The sequence below is a fragment of the Quercus lobata genome, chromosome 5 (genome assembly GCF_001633185.2).
Source record: "Quercus lobata isolate SW786 chromosome 5, ValleyOak3.0 Primary Assembly, whole genome shotgun sequence".
Taxonomy (NCBI): domain Eukaryota; kingdom Viridiplantae; phylum Streptophyta; class Magnoliopsida; order Fagales; family Fagaceae; genus Quercus; species Quercus lobata.
This window is the reverse complement of record NC_044908.1, coordinates 20,785,797-20,813,170: the sequence shown is the minus strand read 5'-3', so window position 1 is coordinate 20,813,170 and position 27,374 is coordinate 20,785,797. Positions and strand designations below refer to the sequence as shown.

The 27,374-nt window shown below is 35.7% G+C and overlaps 1 long non-coding RNA gene and 1 pseudogene across 1 annotated transcript; one reads left to right on the top strand and one right to left on the bottom strand.

Annotated features, from left to right (window-relative positions):
* The first annotated feature begins 9,874 nt into the window (after positions 1–9,874).
* LOC115992488 lies at positions 9,875–12,673 on the top strand (annotated as a pseudogene).
* Positions 10,360–13,372, bottom strand: LOC115992489. The gene is made up of 3 exons (XR_004092534.1): positions 13,347–13,372; positions 12,968–13,176; positions 10,360–10,434 (listed from the first exon to the last, which is right to left on the bottom strand). It is a non-coding gene; the product is annotated as an uncharacterized LOC115992489 (long non-coding RNA).
* Between the last annotated feature and the right edge of the window lie 14,002 nt (positions 13,373–27,374).

The window sequence follows — 27,374 nt, the reverse complement described above, 5'->3', positions numbered from 1 at the left end:
GACGATTGAGACTATGAGTATCACTTTTGTTTTTTTGTTTTTTTTTTTTTTTTTTTTTTTTTTTTTTTTTTTTTTTTTTTTTTAAAGCATATCACTTGTAATTTGAAAATATGCAATCCCTATTGTGGGGCCCAATAATTCATGGACCAGGCCCATTTGCCCTTAGAGAGTCCAAAGGCCCGAGCCGAGGAGAACTGTGGCCCAAGCTCTACAATACAGAGCACAAAACAATTTTGGAAGGCAGCCGAGGACAGTTCAGTCCTCAGCAGATCCTGAATCCCACCGGAATAAAGGGGTAAAACTGGTATAGGGACGAATTTGTAAGGAGATCCAAAATATCTTGGGGAAGTTATCCTTACTACCCTTCCAGATAAGACCCAACACATGACAGGGCCGTACTCTGCAGCCTTATCAACCATCCCTAACAATTCTGGGATTAGACTGATGGGACAAATATCAGTCTTGTAAAGATTGACCCTACACGTGGACGAAGGACAGTTAACGCAGACGAGTATAAAAGAAGAAAGTAAGTAACGCCAAAGGGGACGCTCGATCCCACCTCCAAAAAAGGGAGACGATCTGGGTGAGAACATCTCAACAACTCCTGAGATTACAGAAAAAACCCATCGTCGGGTAACCGGGGTAAGACCCCAATGGTCCTCGGATGAAGTCCGAGGAGGCCCATCCCATAGGATGCGATGCCGTAGGGCTTAAACGTTCAAGCCCAAATCCTTTTTCTACACGAATTCCTCTAAAACCAGGACCGGGTACCGCCCCGCGACCAACGGCTAGCTTTTCAAGCCCACTCTCTACAAATCATATTGTGAGGGATCTTTCATGCACGAGCCCAACATCCTTATTGGGCTGCTAGAGAATTGTGTCCTTACAATTGGCGCCGTCTGTGGGGAAGCTTGCGCGTTGGCGCGGGTGGCGGTGGAGTCAGCTCTCTAGCAAGCAGAAATTCCTAGGGCTTCCTCCGACTCCGGCGACATACAGTTGTTGCTCCGGCATAAGCTTCTGCTAGGGGCTACGCCTTGCAGTGCCAAGGGCGCGGGCATCTAGTTGTTGCTCCGGCATAAGCTTCTGCTAGGGGCTACGCCTTGCAGTGCCAAGGGCGCGGGCATCTCTAGGGGCTTCCGGCCTCAAGCCAACTTTCCCCGCCCTGGTATAGGGGCTTATGGTCGAAAAGTAAACCGAATAAAAGAAAGATTCATAAGTTTTGGACAGAACTAAGGCCTTGCATGGTCCTCGGACTCAAGCCTATGGGGAAACCAAGTACAAAAAAGAAAATCTCATAAGTTTTGGACAGAACCAAGGCCTTGCATGGTCCTCGAACTCAAGCCTATGGGGAAACCAAGTACAAAAAAGAAAATCTCATAAGTTTTGGACAGAACCAAGGCCTTGCATGGTCCTCGGACTCAAGCCTATGGGGAAACCAAGTACAAAAAAGAAGTTTTGGACAGATTGCATGGTCCTCGGACTCAAGCCTATGGGGAAACCAAGTACAAAAAAGAAAATCTTATAAGTTTTGGACAGAACCAAGGCCTTGCATGGTCCTCGGACTCAAGCCTATGGGGAAACCAAGTACAAAAAAGAAAATCTCATAAGTTTTGGACAGAACCAAGGCCTTGCATGGTCCTCGGACTCAAGCCTATGGGGAAACCAAGTACAAAAAAGAAAATCTCATAAGTTTTGGACAGAACCAAGGCCTTGCATGGTCCTCGGACTCAAGCCTATGGGGAAACCAAGTACAAAAAAGAAAATCTCATAAGTTTTGGACAGAACCAAGGCCTTGCATGGTCCTCGGACTCAAGCCTATGGGGAAACCAAGTACAAAAAAGAAAATCTCATAAGTTTTGGACAGAACCAAGGCCTTGCATGGTCCTCGGACTCAAGCCTATGGGGAAACCAAGTACAAAAAAGAAAATCTCATAAGTTTTGGACAGAACCAAGGCCTTGCATGGTCCTCGGACTCAAGCCTATGGGGAAACCAAGTACAAAAAAGAAAATCTCATAAGTTTTGGACAGAACCAAGGCCTTGCATGGTCCTCGGACTCAAGCCTATGGGGAAACCAAGTACAAAAAAGAAAATCTCATAAGTTTTGGACAGAACCAAGGCCTTGCATGGTCCTCGGACTCAAGCCTATGGGGAAACCAAGTACAAAAAAGAAAATCTCATAAGTTTTGGACAGAACCAAGGCCTTGCATGGTCCTCGGACTCAAGCCTATGGGGAAACCAAGTACAAAAAAGAAAATCTCATAAGTTTTGGACAGAACCAAGGCCTTGCATGGTCCTCGGACTCAAGCCTATGGGGAAACCAAGTACAAAAAAGAAAATCTTATAAGTTTTGGACAGAACCAAGGCCTTGCATGGTCCTCGGACTCAAGCCTATGGGGAAACCAAGTACAAAAAAGAAAATCTCATAAGTTTTGGACAGAACCAAGGCCTTGCATGGTCCTCGGACTCAAGCCTATGGGGAAACCAAGTACAAAAAAGAAAATCTTATAAGTTTTGGACAGAACCAAGGCCTTGCATGGTCCTCGGACTCAAGCCTATGGGGAAACCAAGTACAAAAGAAAATCTCATAAGTTTTGGACAGAACCAAGGCCTTGCATGGTCCTCGGACTCAAGCCTATGGGGAAACCAAGTACAAAAAAGAAAATCTTATAAGTTTTGGACAGAACCAAGGCCTTGCATGGTCCACGGACTCAAGCCTATGGGGAAACCAAGTACTATGGCACGTAAACCTCAAGATCCATCCGAAGAGAACTCCCCGTTAACAGTAGGGTTGATCCCTAAAACTGCATGGATCCCCCAGTCTACCCTCGGATCCCCAACACCAAAGGGATCGATGCGATATAGTGCAGTATATTACCCAAAAACACAATCAAGGTCCCTCGCTACTCGGCCGCCCTCTCGGACGAATTATTTCGAGTTTATCGTTCTCAGACGTTGGTCTAGCCTGCATCGCGCAGCACTCAGCGGTTATCCCGGTTAGTTCCAAGAATTTAAATTATTGAGGCTTACCCTTGTTATACTTGATAATATTTGTGAGTTTAAACTGGTAGGAATATCATTAAGGGCAAGCTTACATTTAATATTCATGCGCAAAGTAGTTGTTGCAGAGAAGAAAAGCATGTATAAAGGAAATAAACTTATCTTTTATTAAGACAAAAGAGCAATACAGTGTACAGTGAAAAGCTAAAACAAGCTTACATTACAACTAACTATGCAAGTGAAAAGAGAAAAAATGCAATAGAATGAAGAAAAGCCGAAGAAAAAAGGCGCAGATGAGAGGTTGGCTACTGTTCCAAGATGTTGTCTAAGGAAACTATTTCTCGACGCTTCTACATGCCCATAACTCAGGCAGCCAAAGAACCCAACTTGGGGCCTGCACCGGTGAAGAAAAGGTGCAGGGAACCTGACCTCAGGCTAACACCATCTACAGAAAAGGTGCAGGGAGCCAGAAGTTGGGGAGCCCCCGCAAAAATTTGCCTGCTACAAGGCAGACGGCGCTGATGGCGGAAATTCCTTCTTCTGACATACCAAAAATCTGGCATGACCAGAACCTGCTTCGGATTTTGACTAAAAGAGGGAGAAACGCCCTTTCCCCTCTGTCGAACTGGAATATTCTCTTGAATTTATGCCTTCTTTGCCCGTACATCACTCTTTTGAGTCTCAGGAGGACACGGCGCCTCTGTGGTGGAGAAAGTTCCTTTTCCCCAACCCTCGCCTCAAACATGATGTGCTAAGGGAGGAGACTGAAGGATTTGTGCGTAGGTAAAACAACTTCCTCCCTTATTTATTTAAAAAGATGAGGTGGTGGCATTTAATTCACCCAGCGTCCCAAGGAACGCTACAGACAAAATGTCTCTGGCTCGATTTCCAACGTCGTCTGCAACCCTGAGGTTAAAGGAGTCTCGAGAAGGCGCACCTCGAACACTGGGACGCCAAAAAGTACCGCGTGATCAAAGACTACGGAAATACCTCTTAATTTGTGGGCCCAGTAAATTCGCGGCCCAAGCCCGCTCAGCATATGGGCCCAGGGACAGAACCAAGGCCTTGTATGGTCCTCGGACTCAAGCCTATGGGGAAACCAAGTACAAAAAATTATTATTATTACAAGTTTTGGACAGAACCAAGGCCTTGTACGGTCCTCGGACTCAAGCCTATGGGGAAACCAAGTACAAAAAATTATTATTATTACAAGTTTTGGACAGAACCAAGGCCTTGCACGGTCCTCGGACTCAAGCCTATGGGGAAACCAAGTACAAAAAATTATTATTATTACAAGTTTTGGACAGAACCAAGGCCTTGTACGGTCCTCGGACTCAAGCCTATGGGGAAACCAAGTACAAAAAAATTATTATTATTACAAGTTTTGGACAGAACCAAGGCTTTGCACGGTCCTCGGACTCAAGCCTATGGGGAAACCAAGTACAAAAAAATTATTATTATTACGAGTTCTGGACATAACCAAGGCCTGGCATGGTCCTCGGACCCAAGCCGAGGGGGTAAGTATTACTTTTTATTGGTCTGCCTTATTATGCCAAGCACTTCCATTAAAGTTATGACAACATCTTTTTATTATTAAGTATTTTGGTCTTAGTCGTCATTGATTTAGATGCTATATTATTGTGCCGAGCGGCGCTTGCAAATTTATAAAACAGAGACAAAACATGCAAAATGAGATAGAAACAACTTTTATTAATATGAAAAATTATTACAATGTACAAAAAGGGGCTTCAACAAGCCTATACAAAAGAAGGGCTGCCGAAGCAGCACTAACATCCACAGTACAGATAAGCAAACGGTCAAGCGCCTTTTAAACTTGTCTTCAAAGTCTCTCCAATCTCTGCCTCATTGTTGCTCATACTAAGAGAAGAACTCGCTTCAAAAAAAAAAGAATGAAGAAGAAGGAAATAGTAAGGAAGAAATCAACGAAGAAGACGGAGGAGATGAATGAAGAAGATGGAGGACATGAGTAAGAGAAGGAGGAGAAGAAGAGGGGGAGAGATGAAGAGACAAAGAGAGGAGCAAAAGAGGGAGAAGGACAGCACCAGGGCGGAACCGGTGCTGGGAAGACTATAAGAGGAAGGCGGAGGAGGGCACCAGTGAGCAAAGAGAGGGAGAGGCAGAAGCACTTCGCCCCTGCCTCAGCCCTGACTCCTAACACACTGGTGCCATGTTAGGTACGCTCGTGAGGAGCCGGGTGGTGCTGATATTAGGTGTTCTCGACTCAGTCACGCCAAGAATTCGACGTGACGAGCCCCTGCTTCGGATTTTGGCTGAAAGAGAGGCGAGACAGATCTTAAGTCTGCGCCATCCTTGCCCTGAGCGAGCCATTTCAAGCTTTATCAGAACATGGTGTTTTGAGGAGGGGCATGGTTCCTTCATCATTCGTTATGGTAGGCGTATACTAATATGGCGTATAACAAACGGGCTAAGCAGACGCTAAAGGAGGCTACGAGTTTCAGATCTCAGAAGGAAGGAAAGGGGTCTGCACGAAAGTGATGGCCTCCTGCTTGCCTTCTTATAGGAAGGGAAAAACGGAGGGTATTAAATGCATTCTAGTTTCCTAAAGAATCTGAAGAAAAAAGAGGCGTCCGTTCCATTTCCCCACCTTATCAGATGAGCCGCCGGACATAAATGAGCCTCGTAAAGGGGATTCATTAAGGGCGCGTCTGGGACAGCCAAGCGGCAGGAGTAGATCACGAGCAGATTAAACGGAATCCCTTGAAAACCGGCTAACTTCCTGGACAGGTGGAAAACCGCTCACATAAATGCGGGGTTTGAACTAAATAAGCCACATTAAGGGCCCGGGTTTACCAAAACCCTCCTTCCCAACCCGGAAGTCGGATAGAAGGGTTTTGAGGGGCTATTGTGGGGCCCAATAATTCATGGACCAGGCCCATTTGCCCTTAGAGAGTCCAAAGGCCCGAGCAGAGGAGAACTGTGGCCCAAGCTCTACAATACAGAGCACAAAACAATTTTGGAAGGCAGCTGAGGACAGTTCAGTCCTCAGCAGATCCTGAATCCCACCGGAATAAAGGGGTAAAACTGGTATAGGGACGAATTTGTAAGGAGATCCAAAATATCTTGGGGAAGTTATCCTTACTACCCTTCCAGATAAGACCCAACACATGACAGGGCCGTACTCTGCAGTCTTATCAACCATCCCTAACCATTTTGGGATTAGACTGATGGGACAAATATCAGTCTTGTAAAGATTGACCCTACACGTGGACGAAGGACAGTTAACGCAAACGAGTATAAAAGAAGAAAGTAAGTAACGCCAAAGGGGACGCTCGATCCCACCTCCAAAAAAGGGAGACGATCTGGGTGAGAACATCTCAACAACTCCTGAGATTACAGAAAAAACCCATCGTCGGGTAACCGGGGTAAGACCCCAATGGTCCTCGGATGAAGTCCGAGGAGGCCCATCCTATAGGATGCGATGCCGTAGGGCTTAAACGTTCAAGCCCAAATCCTTTTTCTACACGAATTCCTCTAAAACCAGGACCGGGCACCGCCCCGCGACCAACGGCTAGCTTTTCAAGCCCACTCTCTACAAATCATATTGTGAGGGATCTTTCATGCGCGAGCCCAACATCCTTATTGGGCCGCTAGAGAATTGTGTCCTTACACCTATGATGTCATATATATATATATATAATATGTGAAACTCAGAGAAACTCATATTAGAATTTCAAATTAGAGTTCAAATTTTGCGCTATGTATCCTAAATTATTTATTTTTAAAGATTTTTATTTCTTAATTTTAGAATCAAATGTGGGACAACATCATAAATATTCATCCAAGTGAGTTATTAAATACAAAAACCAATGAGTATAGAATAAATGAATCATAAAAAAGAGTGTTTCACAATAATTATATATAAAAAAAAATGGACAATTTACATTTTATACCTAATAATATCCTTACAAATTTTTTTAAAGAGTTAACAAAATATAAAAATGACTATTAATAGTATATAAATTATATATATATAAGAATTATATTATTTATTATTAAATATTTTTATTTCTTAATTTTAGAATCAAATGTGGAACCACATCATAAATATTTATCCAAGTGAGTTATTAAGTACAAAAACTAATGAGTTTAGTATAAATGAATCATAAAAAAAAAGTAATTCACAATAATTAAAAAAAATGGACAATTTACAATTTACATTTTATTTTTTTATTTTTTATTTTATAAAATTGGACGAAATGACTGAATTGAATAAATTTGAAATTTAGAAAACTTGATTTAAAGAAAATAAAGTTAGAGAACTGAAATCAGTCAAATTTAAAATGTGCAATTTACATTTTAACTAATAAATTAAGACCAACAATGGCTTAAAAGTCTTAAAAGAATTTTCCCATAATTATGGATCACAAGTATTGGGGTCCAGAACTTAGTTTAATACCCATTTCCAACGGCTTCGTTTTTTTGACTTTTTTTTTTTTTTTTTTGGCAAGAAGAAAGTGCAAATTAAATAAAATTGAAAAACATTTTTAGCCAAAATATTCTTAATTTGTTATACTGAAGTCATGGCAACCAGGTTTCAGAGAAAGAATAAAAATGTGGAAAATTATTTATTCACATATTTTATGTCTAAACCACAAATCATGAAGATTCTCATCGATTATAAAGATTGTGACCTCCTTGAGGATTGACCTAAGGAAGTCAATAGACACATTCCTAGAAGACACTAAGAAGTTGACATTGTGGAGTAATCAAACCGTCTAGGAATTTAATAGACACATTATTTCTTACTCAAAAGTAGTGGGGGCTAATTCTTATCATAAAATTAAACCACAAATAAATTAGGTTAAAATGCAAATTGTACCCTTTATTTTGATTAAAATTCATTTCAGTATTCTCACTTTACTTTCATTTAATTGAGTCTTCCAGATTTCAAATTTATTCAATTCGGACATTTTGTACAATTTCGTTAAAAAAAATATTTCTCACATGAAAAAAAATCTATAAAATTATTAAAAATAATCCTCAAACCTATGAGTTGATACTTGTTATAAGTATTCAAGCCATTGAGCTACGGCAAGAACCAGTATTTTTCAAATAGTTTTTTTTTTTTTTTTTTTTTTTTTTTTTTCAGGTTTTTTCATTAGTTAAATGCATACTTGATAGCAATTTTTTATTTTATGAAATTGGATGAAATGACTGAATTGAATAAATTTGAAATTTAGAAAACTCGATTTAAAGAAAATAAAGCTAGAGAACTGAAATTAGTCCAATTTAAAATGTGCAATTTACATTTTAACTAATAAATTAAGACCAACAATGACTTAAAAGTCTTAAAAGAATTTTCCCATAATTATGGATCACAAGTATTGGGGTCCCAAACTTAGTTCAATACCCATTTCCAACGGCTTCATTTTTCTGACATTTTTTTTTGGCGAGAAGAAAGTGCAAATTAAATAAAATTGAAAAACATTTTTAGCCAAAAAATTCTTAATTTGTTATACTGAAGTCATGGCAACCAAGTTCGGAGAAAGAATAAAAATGTGGAAAATTATTTATTCACATATTTTATGTCTAAACCACAAACCATGAAGATTCTCATCGATAATAAAGATTGTGACCTCCTAGAGGATTGACCTAAGGAGGTCAATAGACACATTCCTAGAAGACACTAAGAAGTTGACATCATGGAGTAATCAAACCGTCTAGGAATTCACTAGACACATTATTTCGTACTCAAAAGTAGTGGGGGCCAACTCTTACCATAAAATTAAATCACAAATAAATTAGGTTAAAATGCAAATTGCACACTTTATTTTGATTAAAATTCATTCCAGTCTTCTCACTTTACTATCATTCAATTGAGTCTTCTAGATTTGAAATTTATTCAATTTGGACATTTTGTGCAATTTCGTTAAAAAAAATATTTCTCATATGAAAAAAAATCTATAAAATTATTAAAAATAATCTCTCTCTCTCTCTCTCTCTCTCTCTCTCTCTCAAACCTATGAGTTGATACTTGTTATAAGTATTCAAGCCATTGAGCTACGGCAAGAACCAGTGTTTTTTAATTATTATTTTTTTTATCAGGTTTTTTCATTAGTTAAATGCATACTTAATAGCAATTTTTTATTTTACAAAATTGGAAGAAATGACTAAATTGAATAAATTTGAAATTTAGAAAACTCGATTTAAAGAAAATAAAGTTAGAAAACTGAAATCAGTTAAATTTAAAATGTATGACAGAATTGAATAAATTTGAAATTTAGAAAACTCGATTTAAAGAAAATAAAGTTAGAAAACTGAAATCAGTTAAATTTAAAATGTGAAATTTACATTTTAACTAATAAATTAAGACCAACAATGACTTAAAAGTCTTAAAAGAATTTTCCTATAATTATGGATCCCAAGTTTGGGGTCCCAAACTTAGTTTAATACCCATTTCCAACGTCTTCATTTTTCTGACATTTTTTTTGGCGAGAAGAAAGTGCAAATTAAACAAAATCGAAAAACATTTTTAGCCAAAAAATTCTTAATTTGTTATTTTGAAGTCATGGCAACTAGGTTTCAGAGAAAGAATAAAAATGTGGAAAATTATTTATTCACATATTTTATGTCTAAACCACAAGCCATGAAGATTCTCATCGATTATAAAGATTGTGACCTCCTTGAGGATCAACCTATGGAAGTCAATAGACACATTCCTAGAAGACACTAAGAAGTTGACATCGTGGAGTAATCAAACTGTCTAGGAATTTCTCTATCAATATTTGCTGCTCGAATTTCTCTATTATTTCTAGGAGGTCACAATCTTAGACACATTATTTCTTACTCAATTTCTCTATCATTTCCAATTGCAACCAAATTTTCCAATTGACATCATTGCTAATTTCCTATATATGTGTCTAAAACGACTAGAACATAACTTTTTAACTCATATTTTTCCTTTTTAGCATAAAGTTGAAGCCTAGTAGGAAAGCATAACATAGATTGGAAGCTTAAGGAGATGGATTCTAGGCTTCTAGAGGCTATTAGGATAAATGACACACCCACATTGATCAGTTTATTTCAAGCAAGTGAAGGAATTCTTGAGCAAAGAACAACTGACTCCTTGGACACTGCATTACACCTTGCTTCAAAGTTAGGACACGTTGACATGGTGTCCGAAATTGTTAAGTTGTGTCCGGACTTGGTTGCTGCTGAAAATAAGAACCTGGAGACTCCAATACATGAAGCTTGTCGCCAAGGGAAGGCCGAGGTCTTGAAGCTGCTATTAGAGGCCAATCCAATGGCAGCTTCTAAGCTTAACTCCGAAAGCAAGAGTGCTTTTTTCTTGGCTTGTAGTCATGGCCGTTATGATGTGGTGAATCTCCTCTTAAATTATTCCGGGATGATAAGTTTAGAGGAAAATTTGTTTGATCATACCTGTATCCATGTGGCTGCATCCAAAGGACATACTGGTAAGTAGCAGAGTTTTCTTAGCTAAATTATACTCGTTCCTAAACTACAGTCATAAACTATTCAAATGAAAGATTTACACATTTTCTTTGATTTTTAAGTCCAGCTTGTGATGGTTTTTACCAAGTCGTTTGTCCTATATGATTCTGTATTAAAATTAGAATTTCTGGTGCAGATGTTGTTAGAGAGTTACTAGATGCGTGTCCTAACTTTGCTCAAATGATTGATGCGAATGGAAACTTGCCATTGCACTGTGCTTGTATCCATGGACATAGTGATATAACCTGGATGCTCCTAAGGTGTGATTCAAGTCTCGCTCTGCACTATAACAACAATGGCTTTACACCACTGCACATGGCATCAATGAATGGCAGAGTTTCAGTCCTTGATGAATTTGTTAAGATGGCTCCAGTATCTTTTCACTATGCCACATATGAGGGAGAGAGTTTTTCATCTGGCTGTGAGATATGGTCAATATCAAGCTCTAGTGTATTTAGTGCATGTCTCTAATGGTACAAATCTCATTCACCGTCAAGATCGAAATGGCGACACCATTTTACATCTTGCAGTTTTTAGTGGGCGTCAACAGGTGAAAGCTGAATGTGAAATTCAATTGTGTTATATTTTGTGAAACCATGAGCTTGAGAGATAAAATGAGACAACATGATACATGAGGCGCAAGTATGCAATATAAAATGTACATGGTGTGATTCTCATGAATGACTAATATGATTCATTATGTGCATTTTGTGATCCAAATATTTTGATTCATTTTCTGAAATGTTATCGCAAATTTGGAAAATGGTAGGTATCAATAAATATGATGTCACAAGTTAAAACAATAGATTTCTGGTGGAATTGTGTTTGTCATGACTCATAAATAAACTAACTCTCTCTTATCAAGCTTGAAATTGATATTCAAAAAGAAAAATATATTCTCTAATCTGCTATACTAACAAGAACATGCATTAAAGCCAAACATTGTCATCTTTTAATTGTACTCTTTATTTCATGTTTGTTCCAGATAGTGGAGTACTTGATCAACAAAACAAAAGTGGAGATTAATTCTCAGAATTTTCAAGGACTCACAGCACTTGACATCCTTGACCAGGCCAAGAACAGTAAAGAAAGTCGCCGCCTTAAAGCCAAGTTTATTAAAGCTGGCGGTAAAAGCAGTATTGAATTGTTATCTGATTCACCAGAAGTAGAAAGAGCCAATGGTCAGCTGCCTATCATAAGCAAGAATTCTTCAGGGCAGGGTTGCATAGATGATGATTTGGATATGTCCATTTTAAATGAAATGGTTTCTTGTGAATGCAAGTGGTCACCAAGATTCAGCAAGGGAAGCAACTCCAGAACGCCATCACCATTCCGTCAAGTTGGGGAGACATTTAACAATGAAACATATAAAAAAGAGTCCTTATTCCCAACCAATATGCGACAACAAAAGCATCTTAACAGAAGGCACTGGGAAAATGTAGGTGACCATCACACTACTCACCGAAATAAGCAGCATGAAATATATATGGAAGCATTACAAAATGCTAGGAACACTGTAACACTAGTTGCCATTTTGATCGCTACAGTTACATTTGCTGCTGGAATTAGCCCTCCTGGTGGTTTTTATCAGGCTGGAGAAATGAAAGGGAAGTCAATACTTGGTAGAACAACAGCTTTCAAGGTCTTTGCAATAAGCAACAATGTTGCATTGTTTACCTCTCTAACCATAGTTGTTGTTCTTGTCAGCATCATCCCCTATCAGAGGAAGCCACAGATGAGACTATTGGTTGCTGCTCACAAGGTCATGTGGGTAGCTGTGGCATTCATGGCAACAGGATATGTTGCAGCCACATGGGTGATCAGTTTTCACAGTCAAGGGACAGAATGGGTGTTTGTCACAGTAATAGCAGTAAGCAGTGGCACCCTGGGTGTGGTTTTTATTGCTCTAGGGGTGCTGCTGGTTGAGCACTGGCTGCGGAAATTGAAGTGGAGAAAACAAAGAAAGGATAGAGGGGAAGCTGTTGACATAGAAAGTCAAATTTCAGATGTTGAGAGCACATACCAACAAGGATATCACTCGTACTGAACGTTTGTTTCTCCCAAGGGATTAATAAGAATATCTAGTTACTGATTAGCAAGTGAATTTTACTTTGTTGTTACTTTTATAAAAGAATTTGATAGATTTTATTTTCTTTCTTTCTCTAAACTGGCAGGTTCCAGATAGGCTGGGCTTCTTTGGAAGTGTGAGGTTCCCAGTGATGTTGTTTCTGTACATGTATAAAGTGAAAAAAAATATTGTTTGAGACCCCTATTTGTTTAATAAGCAGACATAATGATTTTAACCATTAAACAAACAAAATAAAAGTTATATACCCAGAAGAATATATATACCGCAGTTTATGTGATATATCAACCAAATCAACAGTCAAAGTAATAAAAATAGTGACACAGGGCACAAACAGTCCCATAGAAAATCAATTATGTAGGGAATAGTTGCAATAGTCAGTGACTTACCAAACCTTTGTTAGCCTAGACTCTTTGCAGCCTTTGCAAATGTCCTGCTTGCCTTCCTACCGCAATAGTTCCAAAATCTCTAGAATTCTTCAATAGTGATATTTTCCACCAACTCCTTGCTTGCAAAAAGCCAGAACCATTAGCACTCCAAGACAACTCCCTAAAGGTTTGACTGTAGTAAACCTCATTGGAATGGCTACGAACACTCTCTGGAAATTGAAAAAAGAGTGGGATGACAAAAAGGGGTATTTTATCAAGCATATGGCGTCGGTTCTTTCGTGATCTAGGCTATGGCAAGTGGATACAAAAATAAGAGCACAAGATTAAGAGCCAAATGGGAGAGAAAGAGAGGGTACTGGGCTAAGCATAAAAATTGTACCTCTAGTGATTGCTTTTGGCTTGATACTAAGGAGGTGTCTGATACATGCGTTTAAACACATGTTTTTAGTTTTTAAACAATACTAGTCGCGATCCCGCGCGTTGCGCGTGATAATCCTTTGAGGGTGGTCTCATTAAGTTTTTTTTTTTTTTTTTTTTTTTTTTTTTTTTTTTTTTTTTTTGAAAATTGGACTAATTTAATTAAGAATAACATATTTTATAATCATATTTTCATTTGATATAGGAAAAATCACAAACGTAATATATAATTTTTGTTGTATCAAAATGAAAACAATACAATTTTTCCCAAAAATTCAAAAGGTAAGTTAGCGAAAATATTCATTTTTTTATAAAACTTATTTATAACATTCTGTGTATCATTAAAAAGTATATAAAATTTAGAAATTATTCTTTTAGGTTTAAAAAGAAAATTTTCAAACCCAATTTCTTCTACCCTACACACCAAAAACACCAAAACTACAATTTAAAATAAAAGATAAAGGGAAAAATAAAACTCACATCATAATCAAACTCCTTCCCAATATGCAAAACATATCAAATGTGATGTAATCAAGCCAAATATCAAATGCACAATCAAATTTAAAATTTTTAATAAGGTTTTGAAGTTACACAATAGAAATAGGTGGTTGATTCTAAGCAAAAGTGCTGATTGTAGCTTTATATGTAATGATTTTAAAATTTCTTTCGTTAATAATATTAAAATAAATAAATAAAAATGTAAAAATAAATCAATAAACAAAGACTACATTTCCAACGTAGGAAAAAGTAGAGAAAAATTTTTGACAAAAAGAAGAAGTGTTGTGTAAATATTGTCATAATCTAATCCAATATGTGAATAATAAATAGATAAATAAATAATTTTAAATACAAAATTGAATTTTTTTCATAAAAATCTTTAAAAATACACCAATGAGATAGGAGGATGGAGCGTAATATTAGATATTTGTCAACGCTTAAAACAATTACTCTAATATCTAGGAACATCATATAACAAAGAAATAATAATTCACTGCTGATTTGTTAAACAAAATATTTACAAACAGTGAAAGGAAACTACACAAAGACCATCTTCTTCAACTGTACAAACTATTTTTCATTATATTGTCCAGACTATCTCGTTCTTTTCCAAATAAACTAAAAGTTGACAACAACACAAAATAGGACATATTATAATATGATTTTTCTCCAAATCAAGTCAGCCAAAAAAAAAAAAAAAAATTGTGACGTGGCCGATGATGTAGCTCAATAGGAGCGTATAACAATAATTGCTACCTATGTGCAAATTATTAGTTGTAGCCAGGTAGTATGTATCTTGGATTATCTCAAGTTGATTTACATGTCGTGCACATCACATATGACGACATATCAAACCCAACATGAAAATTTTGGAAGCACCAAGCGTTACAAAAGTTACAATATACGAAATAGGAAAAAGGGTAAAAAGCATGATGGCCAAGAAAGAAGAAATTGTAAAGAAAGAAGGAAGACGATTGAGTTTTACTTTGTTTTATTATTTGGACATATCATAGAAAAAAGTGCCCTAAAATATGAAAAAACATATGCTGAAAAATAAAATTTTTCTTTCTTATATTTCTAATTTCTTATTGCAATACGAGGAAAAAAAAAAAAAAACTGTTCAACTTATGGTAACAAATTAAAAAAACAAAAAAAAGACGTAAATTAATACTAATGTCAAACATGGTCCTAATTCGAATACTACCAACAAAATATAATAGATGTATTATACAAATTAGAGGTTTTACCTTTTTTTGGAAACCATTGCCGCCAGTGGGAATGAAGAACCTAGCCAGTGTATAGCTCTCATCAAGCAAGAAATTTACGTAAAGAAAAAAATATGTTAATATAAAAGGAAATCTCATCACCCTTGACGTCGGCATCCTACCTATAGCAAGGCTCTCTTCAATACTTGGGGCATCTTTCTCCAAGTTGGTATTGTCACCTTTGAAGCCACCAAACATTGTTGCTCGATCTCTCGCACTTGAAGGCATCATTTGCAATGGCACCACACCAGATTGGTGTTGTTTGTTTACATATAGCAAAGAAAACATTTTGGTATAATATTAAATTACTAAGGAAATGATTGAAGAAGAAGAAACGATCACACGTTTATAAAAGCTGAAAGTTGATTGTCAAAGTGTAAACTATGTAAATGGCTTGGCGATCGAAAAATCCGTATCTCATCACATTACTTACACCAGTTATATAAAAAGTTCACGGACAGCCTTTTCATTTGATACCTGATATCAAAATAAATTTTAGAACTTAATTACATGAGCTGTAAAAAGATAAGATCCATATATTAAAACGTTAGACCAAAGGACAGAAATGTATGGCCATAAAGTTATAAACCGTCTGAGCATTTTATGCTCGTTGAATTGAGCAATAATGGGACACAAAAGACAAAATCTGTCGAAAGACCATTTTTACATTAATACGGAATTAACAGCTCCATGAAAATGAAAAAATAGTGATAGATGAATAGTGATTATAATCATTTTCTCTTTAAGAAGAAATGGTATGTGTCATAGTAGCTAGAAGTGATTATAGTAGTATTTTCTTTTCTTAAAAAATAAAGAAAAAGAAATTATAGTTAACTTATGGTGGTAGTGCAAAAGACCACCTTGTACCCCATGCTATTTACATTAAAACTAACACTCAATGTTGAAAGGAGTTTTGAATATAGACAATAGAGTTTATGGTAAAGTGTAGCGCGTCATGTTGGCCACAAAGAATTAATTTTGCAATAGAAAATTAATAGAGTTGATAAACCAAAAAAAAAAAAATAGTGACGTGGCCGATGATGTGGCTCAATAGGAGCGTAGTAACAATAATTACTACACTTCAGCTTTTAGATATATATATATATATATATATATATATAGATATAGATTATAGATAATATTTGTTTCAAAATATTTTTTTAAGGATTTTATGCAACGATTACGGGGGCTTCAAATGCAAGCGATTTTTTTTTTTTAAATAATAATTAATTTATTGTTTAAAGTCAATAATCCTTTTTTTTTTCAAAAAAAAAAAAGGAATAAAAAATAAATTATAAATTAAAGTTGATGAATATGTAAAGACAAAATTATAAGTAACGTTAAAACCGCTTAAGATGAATACGTAAAGTCAATAATCTATTTATATATATATTTTTTGCAAAAAAAATAAAAATAAAAAATAAAAAAGTAAAATAATAATTATATGATCAATGACGTGGCAATGAGGTGGCGCAATAGGGGCTCAGCAGCAATAAATGCTACGCTTCAGCTTTTAGATATATATTGATTACATGTATTTTTACATATTTTTTCATTTATAAGTATTTAAAAAAAAAAAATTAAAATCTGTTGTTTAATCACATTTACCAAGCGGGCTCTTAATAGTTTGAAAAGCAAAAGCTAACCTCAATCTGCTTTGTTGTTTTGCCCAGGAGCTCAGATCCACAAACTCTCTCTACTCTTAACTTATGCTCAATACATGAGCATCATAAAATGCTCCCACACAATTGCCATTTTGCTTGAGAGCTTAAGAAGCCAAAGAAAGAAAGTCACAATCTGCTTAGCTCTCAAAGAATGGCTAGAGGGCTTACCAGAAAAGCCACTCCTTCCTAGCTTCTCAAAAAACACTAAAGAGACCCAAAACCTTAGCTAGCTCGAGCAGGCATGTTGTGACTTTAAAAGAAAAAATTCAATTGAGTTTTAAGACTACCTACAAATTTTCTGAATTTTAGATATTAAGGGTTTGTTTGTCAAGTAAGTTATAATACACATTTTCACATTTTAAACAATATTACACATATTTTCACACTTTTTTACCTACACCTATATCAAAAATATCCTAATAACATTACTCAAACTCTTTTACCAAATGAGTTATACAGTTTTGTTATTCCTGAATTGGGTATTGCTTTCATGTTTTAGGAGTGATTTTGTAATGACAGGTTCATTATTAAATTCTTTGCTTGAATCTTTGAAGTGGGTTCAGAATTTCACATTGAATTTAATTTTAGAAAACCTAATGCCATAACCACAAACCATTTTAAAGTACATGGACATGGCATTGTTTACAGGGAGAAGCGTTGTGTTATATTTGGACTGCTTTTGGGCCTCATTTCCTTGGGCCGGCGTGCAGAGCGTTAAGGCGAATAGCCCCATTGCCTACAAAAACAATTCTACAAAATTTCAACTAAAAATACGTCGATTGGGCCAATAAATCTATAAGTATCACTTTCTTTTGTTTAAAAATTATGTATATAACTTGTAATTTAAAAATATGAAATCCTTATAGTGCCATTTTTTTTTTTTTTTTAATGATTCAATATCTACAATGAGGAAAAAGAGGATTTGAATCATTCGCATTTTCATTATAAATATTAGGTGAATCATTGGCATTTTCATTATAAATATTAGGTGATGTCAATTGAGATATAAAACTCTTGATTCCTAAAATGTTAATTATGTGCCGTCTTAAAATTTTAGTCACATTTACCTCAGATTATTTTTTCCTGAATAAGAATTACATTAAACAAAGAAGAGAACATACTAAAATACACGATAGAGTATTTTTAGCATCTTCTGCTTACCATCAAAAAACAAAATTCGAGGATAGAGAAAAAAAATGTTGAGGATAGAGAAGATCTAAATCAATTCATTTAAGTTTGACAAAAGAGTTCATTTAGCAATATTATGAGCAAAGATTGGGATATGTCTATTAATAATAACTAGTGTGTAACCCTGTGCATATGCATAGGTACAATTAAAATTTTTAGAAGAGATTTAAAAGAAAAAATAAGCCTATAAAACCAACTTGGTCATATCAATTAGATTACCAAGTTGGAAGCATGTTGTTGGAAAACATGGTTTTGTATCTCTTACAACACAAGCATCATAAAATAAATTGATCTACACAATTCAAAATATATAACAAAAGATTAGAAAATATATCTTGTTGTAATGATTCTTAAAAACAAAGAAGAAGATCGATCTTAGGAAACTTTCAATCTTCACCCCAATTCCACTTTGTGTTCGAGTTGTGTGTTATCTCAATCAGTTTTCCAAATGTTGTTTTTCTTTTTTGATGAAAAGTTTTCTTACAGGAAAAACCCTTTTTTTATTCATAAGTACATTTTAACTGCCAAAGGGCAGTTATTTTATTTCTTAACTCTTATTAAATAAACAACTAATTAACTAATTGGGTTAGCCTTTTAGGTTAATCCATTTGGGCTTTAGTGTGTGGCTTGGGATGGGACGAAAGGAACAAATAAACCTCTAACTCTAATAGGCTTCACACTTATCTTTTAACTCTTGACATTTCTAAAATTACCATTAATTATATATAATACCATTATATAAATATAATTTCAATGTAGGCTTTATTAATAAAATTGCATCCCAAGACTTTATTTTCTAATAAATTAACCCCACCATGAAAATATTCATAGTAGCACAAAATCATAATAAATACTGTCACTTTAAAAATTACTAAACCAATACAAATATATTTCAAAGGAATATTTTTTATATATAAAAAGAGACTATGGATTCCTTCTTGAACTATGTGTGATTGCCTAATGTATTGAGGTTTTGATATTTAAAATATATTTCACTCTTAAAACATAAATAAATAACATCATTTCATATTCAATTCACAATTCCCTCAAGATTGAGAGTTTATTTTAATGAGAGTTGTGAGATTTATTATTCAGTTGACAATCGTTATTAGAATAATTAATCTCACACGGCCCAATTCAATGTATCTTACACACTTCAAACACATCAATGTATCAAGTAAAGTCTCCACTTCCATGATCAAGACAAACCATCTTAGTTGGCACGTTATAGACTTCGCATATGAGATCATACCAATTTCATCACTAGCTGTGAACTAGGATTTTGAGTTTATAAAGAATTTGTGATTTATATTTTATGTAAATAGATCACATAAATCATATACAATGCATCTCAAAGACTATATGATAATGTACAACTAGTTCACGTTAACTATTTAAAGCATGTCATACAATTGGATTTTAGACACAGCTCCCAACACATGCAACCACAAACCTCCCTCAAGCTTGGGTCTAGTTACCTTCTGCCAAGCAACCAGATGAACATTATTCCTTTTTGATGAAGCGCCCTAACGAAATTGCAATTAGGCACATTCAAAAGTTTACAAACTCGCCAGATAGTAGAACACTTTAAAACAAGTGGTAGGAATTGTTTTTTCCATATATCGTTCTCTCCCTTACAATCTCCACGATAAATAATCCATAGTATTTCTATTTCACGATTCATAAAGTTTTTGTCAAAAATAAGATATGCAATATTTAACAATAGGTATGGTTAGGAGAAGAGCATAGTTCAAACTAAAGTTTACCCTCCAATCATATTGGGTGGGAGTATTTCTCACCCATTTCCAATTAAACACTTATCTAAATTTGATTGTAACTGCAATAGTAGATAGGCGAAACACTCTAGATAATATGAACATGACAGTGAGCACAACACAATTTAAACATTGACATGATCTAAACAAAGGGGGGAGGAAAGTGAGGAAGTGAAAGAAGCTGAAGGGGGTTGTTGTTTATCAAAGTTTCTCTCAAGACTCTTGAAGAAACTTTTTTCTCTTGAACTGTGCTTACCATAAACTATTCATATATTTAAATCATAAAAGCATTAACTTTCACTTGACATTTGTTAATCTTGATTCAATTTAACAAACCTTTTCTAAACACAAACATGTACTTTATTTTAAACATGTAAAAAAAATTAATAATTGTTTTTTTTGTTAATATGAATGAGCTTTTTATTTTATTTTTTTTATTTTATGGTTTTAGAAATTGAAATGGTCAATGAATTAGAAACAGGTTTGGTTACCAATTTTCACTGAGTTTTCCTTAGTTTTGGAGGTTCTTACCAGACCAAATTAGAGTCCGGTTCCTAGTTGAACCAAGTGAACCAGTTAGTCTAGTCCGATTTTCAAAATCATGCTTTACTTATTTATTTATTTTATATTATGTCATGCACATATTTCATTTTCTCTATATTGTACAACATAAAGGTATAAGAAAAGTTACATATTCACAAAGTGATCTCCATAATAGAATATTGTACAACATAAAGTTTATATATATATATATATATATATATATATATATATAAAACCTCGATTAAATCTATCTTACTATTTTAATTTTTTTTTATTCTAGCGTATTCGACAAGCATTAAACGAACATCGATGTTCTAGTGTCATTGTGTTTCATTACCTTTTCTTCCATCCACGAAGAATTAAACGAACATCCTTTCATAAATGCCGAGTTGAGATAATTTTAAAAAGAGGAAGTCATTCTCCCACCTTCAAGTAATAATATTATTTAATGAATCCAATCAATCCTCTTTAAAATCATGGATATTTTCATTTTATTTTTACAAGAATTAGTAAAAGCTAGTAATTTATTGGAAATAAAAATATAATTACTATAGAGTATGTATTTCAAGAAAATAACACATTTTCACAAGAAATGTATATATTGCATTGGTGTTGCTTACAAATTACCTTCTAAAAATTTGTAAAATTTCTCCATGTATATAAACTTTAAGCAACATAGTTTCATGTATGATTCTTTTGTCATCAAAGACATAAAATAAACTTCTTAATAGCATTTAATAATTTGATTGAAAATCAAATGCTTTATACTCAGTAAGTATTTAAAAGCTTTTGTACAAGCCGTCATTTACTTTTGTGACAATTTCTCAAATATATTACGATTGATATGTAATATATATTACCATATCTTTGTCTATGCATATTTGAACAAAAATAATATTACTTATAAATGGGGGACATAAAAAAAAAATTATATATGTGGAGTGAACATAAAATTGATTTTTTTTTTGTATGTTTAAGATATATGTTACAGTTATGTATATGTTATTGTTTACCATAGGAAAAAAATTACTTTGAGCCATCTAATGTTTAAGATAGAGATTTATCAAAACCAATTACCAATATATTATTATTCTAAAACTCCTTTTAATTTTTTTAAAAATTTTGGGTAGTTGAGTTTTAATTGGGTAGTATTTCACATTTTTGGAAACTTTTGGTAATATAATTTCACTTAGAATAAACTTTTTTAATAATTTTAATGTACTTGATCATAGGTCAATTAACAATGAGCAAGAGACAAGTTCACTAACTATATTAATTTTTTTTCCCTGCCAATATTAGAATTTTTTTTTCTCTTCACTTGACTGTGCAATTTGTTCACTTGCTTAATCAATGATTTAACACCCCTTCAGAACACTCAAACAATAAAAATGGAACTATAATTGCCAAGAAATGACTGTCAAAACTCAAAAGTGGGCAAAAATATCAAAATCTTTGGATTGGATTACATTGTACTTTTAAGGCAAAAATATCAAAAGCTGTGGGGCTAACTCTTATCATCAACTTCAACCACAAATAAATTAGCCTAAAATGTAAATTGCACCCTCTAAGTATAACTGAAATTCATTTCAATCCACTAATTTTAATTTTGTTCAATTGAGTCTTCTAGGTTTTAAATTTATTCAATTTAGGCATTCCGTTCAATTTAGTTAAAAAATTGACATTAAAAAAATATTTTTCCCATATGAAAAAAAAAATTATAAAATTAATAAAAAATTTATAGATTTTTTTTATGTGAGAATTTTTTTTTTTCATTAGTTAATTGCATTCTTAACAACAATTTTTTAACAAAATTAATTGAAAGTAATGAATTTTGTGGCAAGTTGGCAACATTAGGAATAGTTACCAGACATGGCAAGTTACCAGACATTAGCCATTGTTGTTGCACCTAATTCTTTTAGCACAAGAGCCGAGTCTTGTCAATCTGGTCTGATCAGTGCAGCTATTTCAAATTGGTCTAGTTGTATCTAGTGAAAGTGAAGCATTTGCTTTGAGTTGTTGTTCTATGGGTGTTCTTTTGCTTTGAGGCCAAGGTTTGTGTGTGTAATTAAATTCTATTATCTGAAAAAAAAAAAAAAAAAACCCTCCAGTGACTAAAGGTTCCTATTTTTTCATAAGAAGCCTCACGAGCTAATTTGTAAAAGAACCACAGGAGCATGCTCATGCATGCATAGTAACAAATTTCATATACCTTTTTTCTGCTAGTTAAAATGAGAAAAAAACATCTAAGAAATGAATTGCTTATGTCTCCATGAAGAAGTGATGCAGTTGAAGTTATACTAGGCCGTTAAGTCTTAGTTATGTTGGTACCTCTTAATTAGAAGCAAATAAACACTCGTTAGTGTATGATCTTTGGACCAAATTACTAATGAGCTCTCTTTCCAATAAGAGATATAAAGGCATTAATATCATGAGCTGTATTTGTCCATGAAAAGAAAGACTCAAAAAATTACCATGATAAATGCAAAATCTCCTTTGGTATGATGAATGGCATTGGGCTTTGGCAATCTCTTTGACATGATAAATGGTTTTCAAAATGTCTTTAGTTTAGTGACTATGGCCAAGTTGTTTGTGATGCATAGAGTTTTAGATACAAAAGTTGTGTTATCCCTGCTGAATTGGGTACTGCTTTCATGTTTTGGGTTTGATTTTGCAATGAAAGGTTGAATGCTAATTTCTTTGCTTGAATCTTTGAAGTGGGTTCAGAATTTTACATTGAATTTAATTTTAGAAAACCTAATGCCATAACCCCAAACCATTTTAAAGTAGATTATTATAAATTCCTAAGCACATGGACATGGCTTTGATAACATGATAGAGGAGCGTAAGGTTGGATTTGGACTGCTTGTGGGCCTCATTTCCTTGGGCCGGCGTGTAAACCGTTAAGGCGGAAGGCCCCATCACCTCCAATTCTCAAGAATTTCACTACAAATACGTCGATTGAGACTATGGGTATCACTTTTATTTTTTAAAAGTATATCACTTGTAATTTGAAAATATGCAATCCCTATGATGTCATTTTTTTTTTTAATGATTCAATCATTACAACGAGGAAGAGAGATTAAAATCATGGGCATTCTTTCTTTTAAAAGAAGAGCTCCAATAAAATTACGAACTCAGACAAATAGTGTAGCACTTTGAAACAAGTGGTAGGAATTGCTTTGCCACATATTGGACTCTTCGACTCTCCCTTATAATTTTTACAATAAATAATCCATCATATTTTTATTTAACGATTCACAAAAATTTTAGACAAAAATTAGATGTGTGATATTTAAAAATAGGGATGATTAGGAGAAGATCAAAGTTCAAACTAAAGTTTACCCTTCAATCATATTGGATGGGAAGCTTTCTCACTCGTTTCCAATTGAACACTCAGCCAAATTTGATTATAATTCATTATTAGATGAGAATCGAATTTCGGCCGACTGGCAAGTTATACCAATGCTATGACTGTAAATAGGCGACACACTCTAAACTATATGAACATGGCAGTTATCTCTACACAATTTATACATTGGTGTTGATAGCTCAAATTAGTGTGAAACATTGATGCTTATTTAGACCCCAAATTAAAAATTACGATTATATTGCTTTTACCCTAACTAATCAAAGTGCGGAATAAGAGTAAATAAGCGCAATATACTGATAACGCTACTTTAAGCCATATCCAACCACAATGAACAATAAATAATAAGCTCAAAGAGTAGGGAAAAGAGATGCAAACACAAGATAATACTAAGACGTGTTATCAAAGAGGAAACCAAAGAACTTGGTGAAAAACTTCTCCGCGACCCTCCAAGTCGAAATCAATCCACTAGTGAATATAGTTGGAGTACACGAATAAGAAAAGACCTTCCAAGCCTAGTCTACCCCATGTACTTGAGCTCTCCAAGCTCCTGCTACCAACAGACTTCTCGGAGTCTTGTCTTCACTAGCTTTCCGGATCCCGTAATTCTATACAGGATCCCAACAACAGTTTAGGGCTAAGTACAAGATCCCACCAACAGTGGGCATGAAATACGCTGCCCAAGGGGAATGGGTAGACGCTAGGAAAGAAGGAGAGGTGGTCATCCCAATGATCGTCTTCATAAAGGGAGGGATGACCATCCCTATGGGTAATATCACGAGGAACTATCTTAGGTTCTTTAGACTATCTCCCACACAATGCGCCCCAAATATGTTCAGGGTATTAGGGAGTATAGAAGCCCTAAATGAGATAATGAACTTGAATCTAACCCACCATGATGTGAACTGGGTATACAACCTACACCATTTGACGGGGCAGGGATATTACCTTAAGCCAAGGTATCCCGAAGTAAGGTTAATCCAATGCCTCCCTACATCAAACAAAGGGCTCAAGGAGGATTTTTTAATCTTTTATGGGGAATGGCATGATGGCCTACCCTATCTGACTAAGGAGGGAACACCAGGTGGGATTATAGTCGTAAATTTATGCACCTTGGCTTATATTTCCCTTTTGTTTCACACTATCTCTATTTCTGACAAAATTTCCTTCCATTTTAATGATTTTGCAGACAGACGTTCTACCAAACCTCAGCTCAACTTAGTCAACAGAGAGAGCCTAGATAGAATTCTACGGTCTAAGGTGTTCGTAAATGAAGCCGACGGTCAATTACGAGTAGCGCACGTAATCCTTGGATACACACCCATTTCCTTTGCATTTCAAGCCCCCAAGTGTGTGATAAAAGCCAACGATCTTCGTCTACCCCGTATTAGTGTAGCCTACGAAGGATTCATTGTTCTTGAGGGTATTCCAATTCCTGAGGGTACACCTTTTACTCAAACACTCTTTGTGGGCATCCCTTCAGTAGGACCATCATCATCCCAACCCGTTCTTAAGGAAGATGAGGAAGAAAAAGAAAAAGAAGAAGAAGAACTCCTAGAGGGTATTGTAGATTTGTCAGACTCCTCGGACGAATTTGAGGTGTTCAACCGACCTTTATCTCCCAAGAGTACATCGGCTGACCTTGACTACCAGCAACAAGTAAACATCATCACTTTGGACGAAATGGGTATCCAAAGGAAATCCCAAAGAAGTTTCCTAGACTTAATAGAGTCTCAGCCCGAAAAAGATGCACCGGGGAAATCCACTCAGCCCAAACTTCCCCCTCCTCCTCCCAAATCTCCTCTTCCTCCTCCTCAGCCGTCTTTGAAATCCAAACCTGAACCTGCTAACCTGAAAAGAAAGAGAGAGCAAAAAGGCAAGGAGGTAGTGGAGGCAGGGAGATCTAGCCCTGTGCATGAAGACAAGACCCAACAAGCTGCAAAGTAGCAAAAGACTGGCCAAACATGGTAGAGAGGCTTGGAGAGGGGAGATAATCAACCACCTGAGCCTCAGGCTTGGCTTCTAGCTCCAATGCTTAATGGTGAACCCTTGAGGGATAATGCATCCATCAAGGATTTCCATGGAGGTGCTGGATGCCATGTGGCCTCGGCTTTGGAGGAGGCTTTATTACTTCCCCCTTGAGGGATAATGCATCCATCAGGGATTTCCATAGAGGTGCTGGATGCCATATGGCCTCGGTTTTGGAGGAGGCTTTATTACTCCCCACTGATATGGCCGAGTTGCGGTTACTAACCTTTTTCTTTTAGGCTGTCCAAGATACTTTCAGGGTTGAGGAGATAACCAATTCCTGCTATCGGCAATTGGACGACGAGAGGAATAGGCGCGTAGCAGTTGTGGAGTCGTTCAACATTGCCGATCAGTCCAATAAAGATTTAAGGAATAAGCTGACTAAGGAGGAAAGGGCTAGAAAAAGTGTTGAATCGGCTCTGGAGGGCGCTCAGAAGTAGGCCGAGGATCAGAGGCAGCTCCTGCGTGATGCTAAGGAACAGTTGGCTTCTTCAAAAGAGCAAATAGCGACCCTCCAGAAGAAATTAGAAGAAGCCCAAAAACTTAAAGATCAAGTCGAGAGGTTGAAAGATGAGGCTGAGAAGGCAAAAATTGAGGCCGAGAAGGCTCGGGATGAGGCTGAGCAGCATGGTTACGATGTCGGCGTAGCCGAGACCGAGGAAACCCTTAGGGCAGAGGTCTCTACCGTGTGTCGAACCTACTGTGCTCAGACTTGGGATGAAGCCCTCAACCGAGTTGGGGTTGAGGCTTCTTCTAAGCTAAGAAGACCAGAAAACATCTACTACCCACTAACCATACGAGCCTCGGACCTTCCTTCCATTCAAGGTGAAGTAGCCTCTACAGTTGCTGACCCTATTGAAGAAACACAGCCTCAGGATCCTCTTCCTCCCAGTCAGCAGAAGCAAGCAAAAGAATTTGAAGCTCCTAAGTAAATCTCCTCGGATAAGGCTGCAGAGGTTCCACGAGATGGGACAGCTTCCCAAGGTTTTGAACAGGCCTTAGCTTCAGTTACCATGCCTGCCGAGGAAGCCCCTAAGGAGAAAGAGAAGGTGATTCCTACTGAAGCAGCTAAACAAGCTAGCAAGACCTCCAAGGATAGGCTTCAGATAAAATTGAAACCATGAATCATTATTTTTGTAATGTAGTTACAATTTCTATAATGAAATTTCCTTTTTTTTAAGACATGTTTAAATGAAATATGCACTTTACTTTCTCAAGTTTGCATGGGTTATTTTCTTCATTCATGCAATCTTCATTTTGACTGTTCTTTGTTTGAACATAATCATATGCCATAAAAGTGCAAAATTGCTTACACAAGGGAAAATAAAATTTTTACATATTTTTAATTGATAATTGGAGTGGATCAAAACTATTAAATCCACAGTACTATTAAGACATACTTTGAATCTATCAACTCTAACAAGTTTTCTAACTTTGAGAAAATATTCAAACGTTTGACCAAACAACAGCCAAGTCCAGGGCACCCTAAAATGCCTTAAGTGATGCTCATAGGCTTACTTCGGTTTACATCTTTGCTGGGTGACAACAAACCTTGTGATCCAAGAGAGGAAATCAGGAGTTTGCTTCTTTTAAATGCTTGGGTTAATGTTTGACTAGCACTTCAATAGGTGCCATAGTGTATTAATTTCCAATGAATTTATG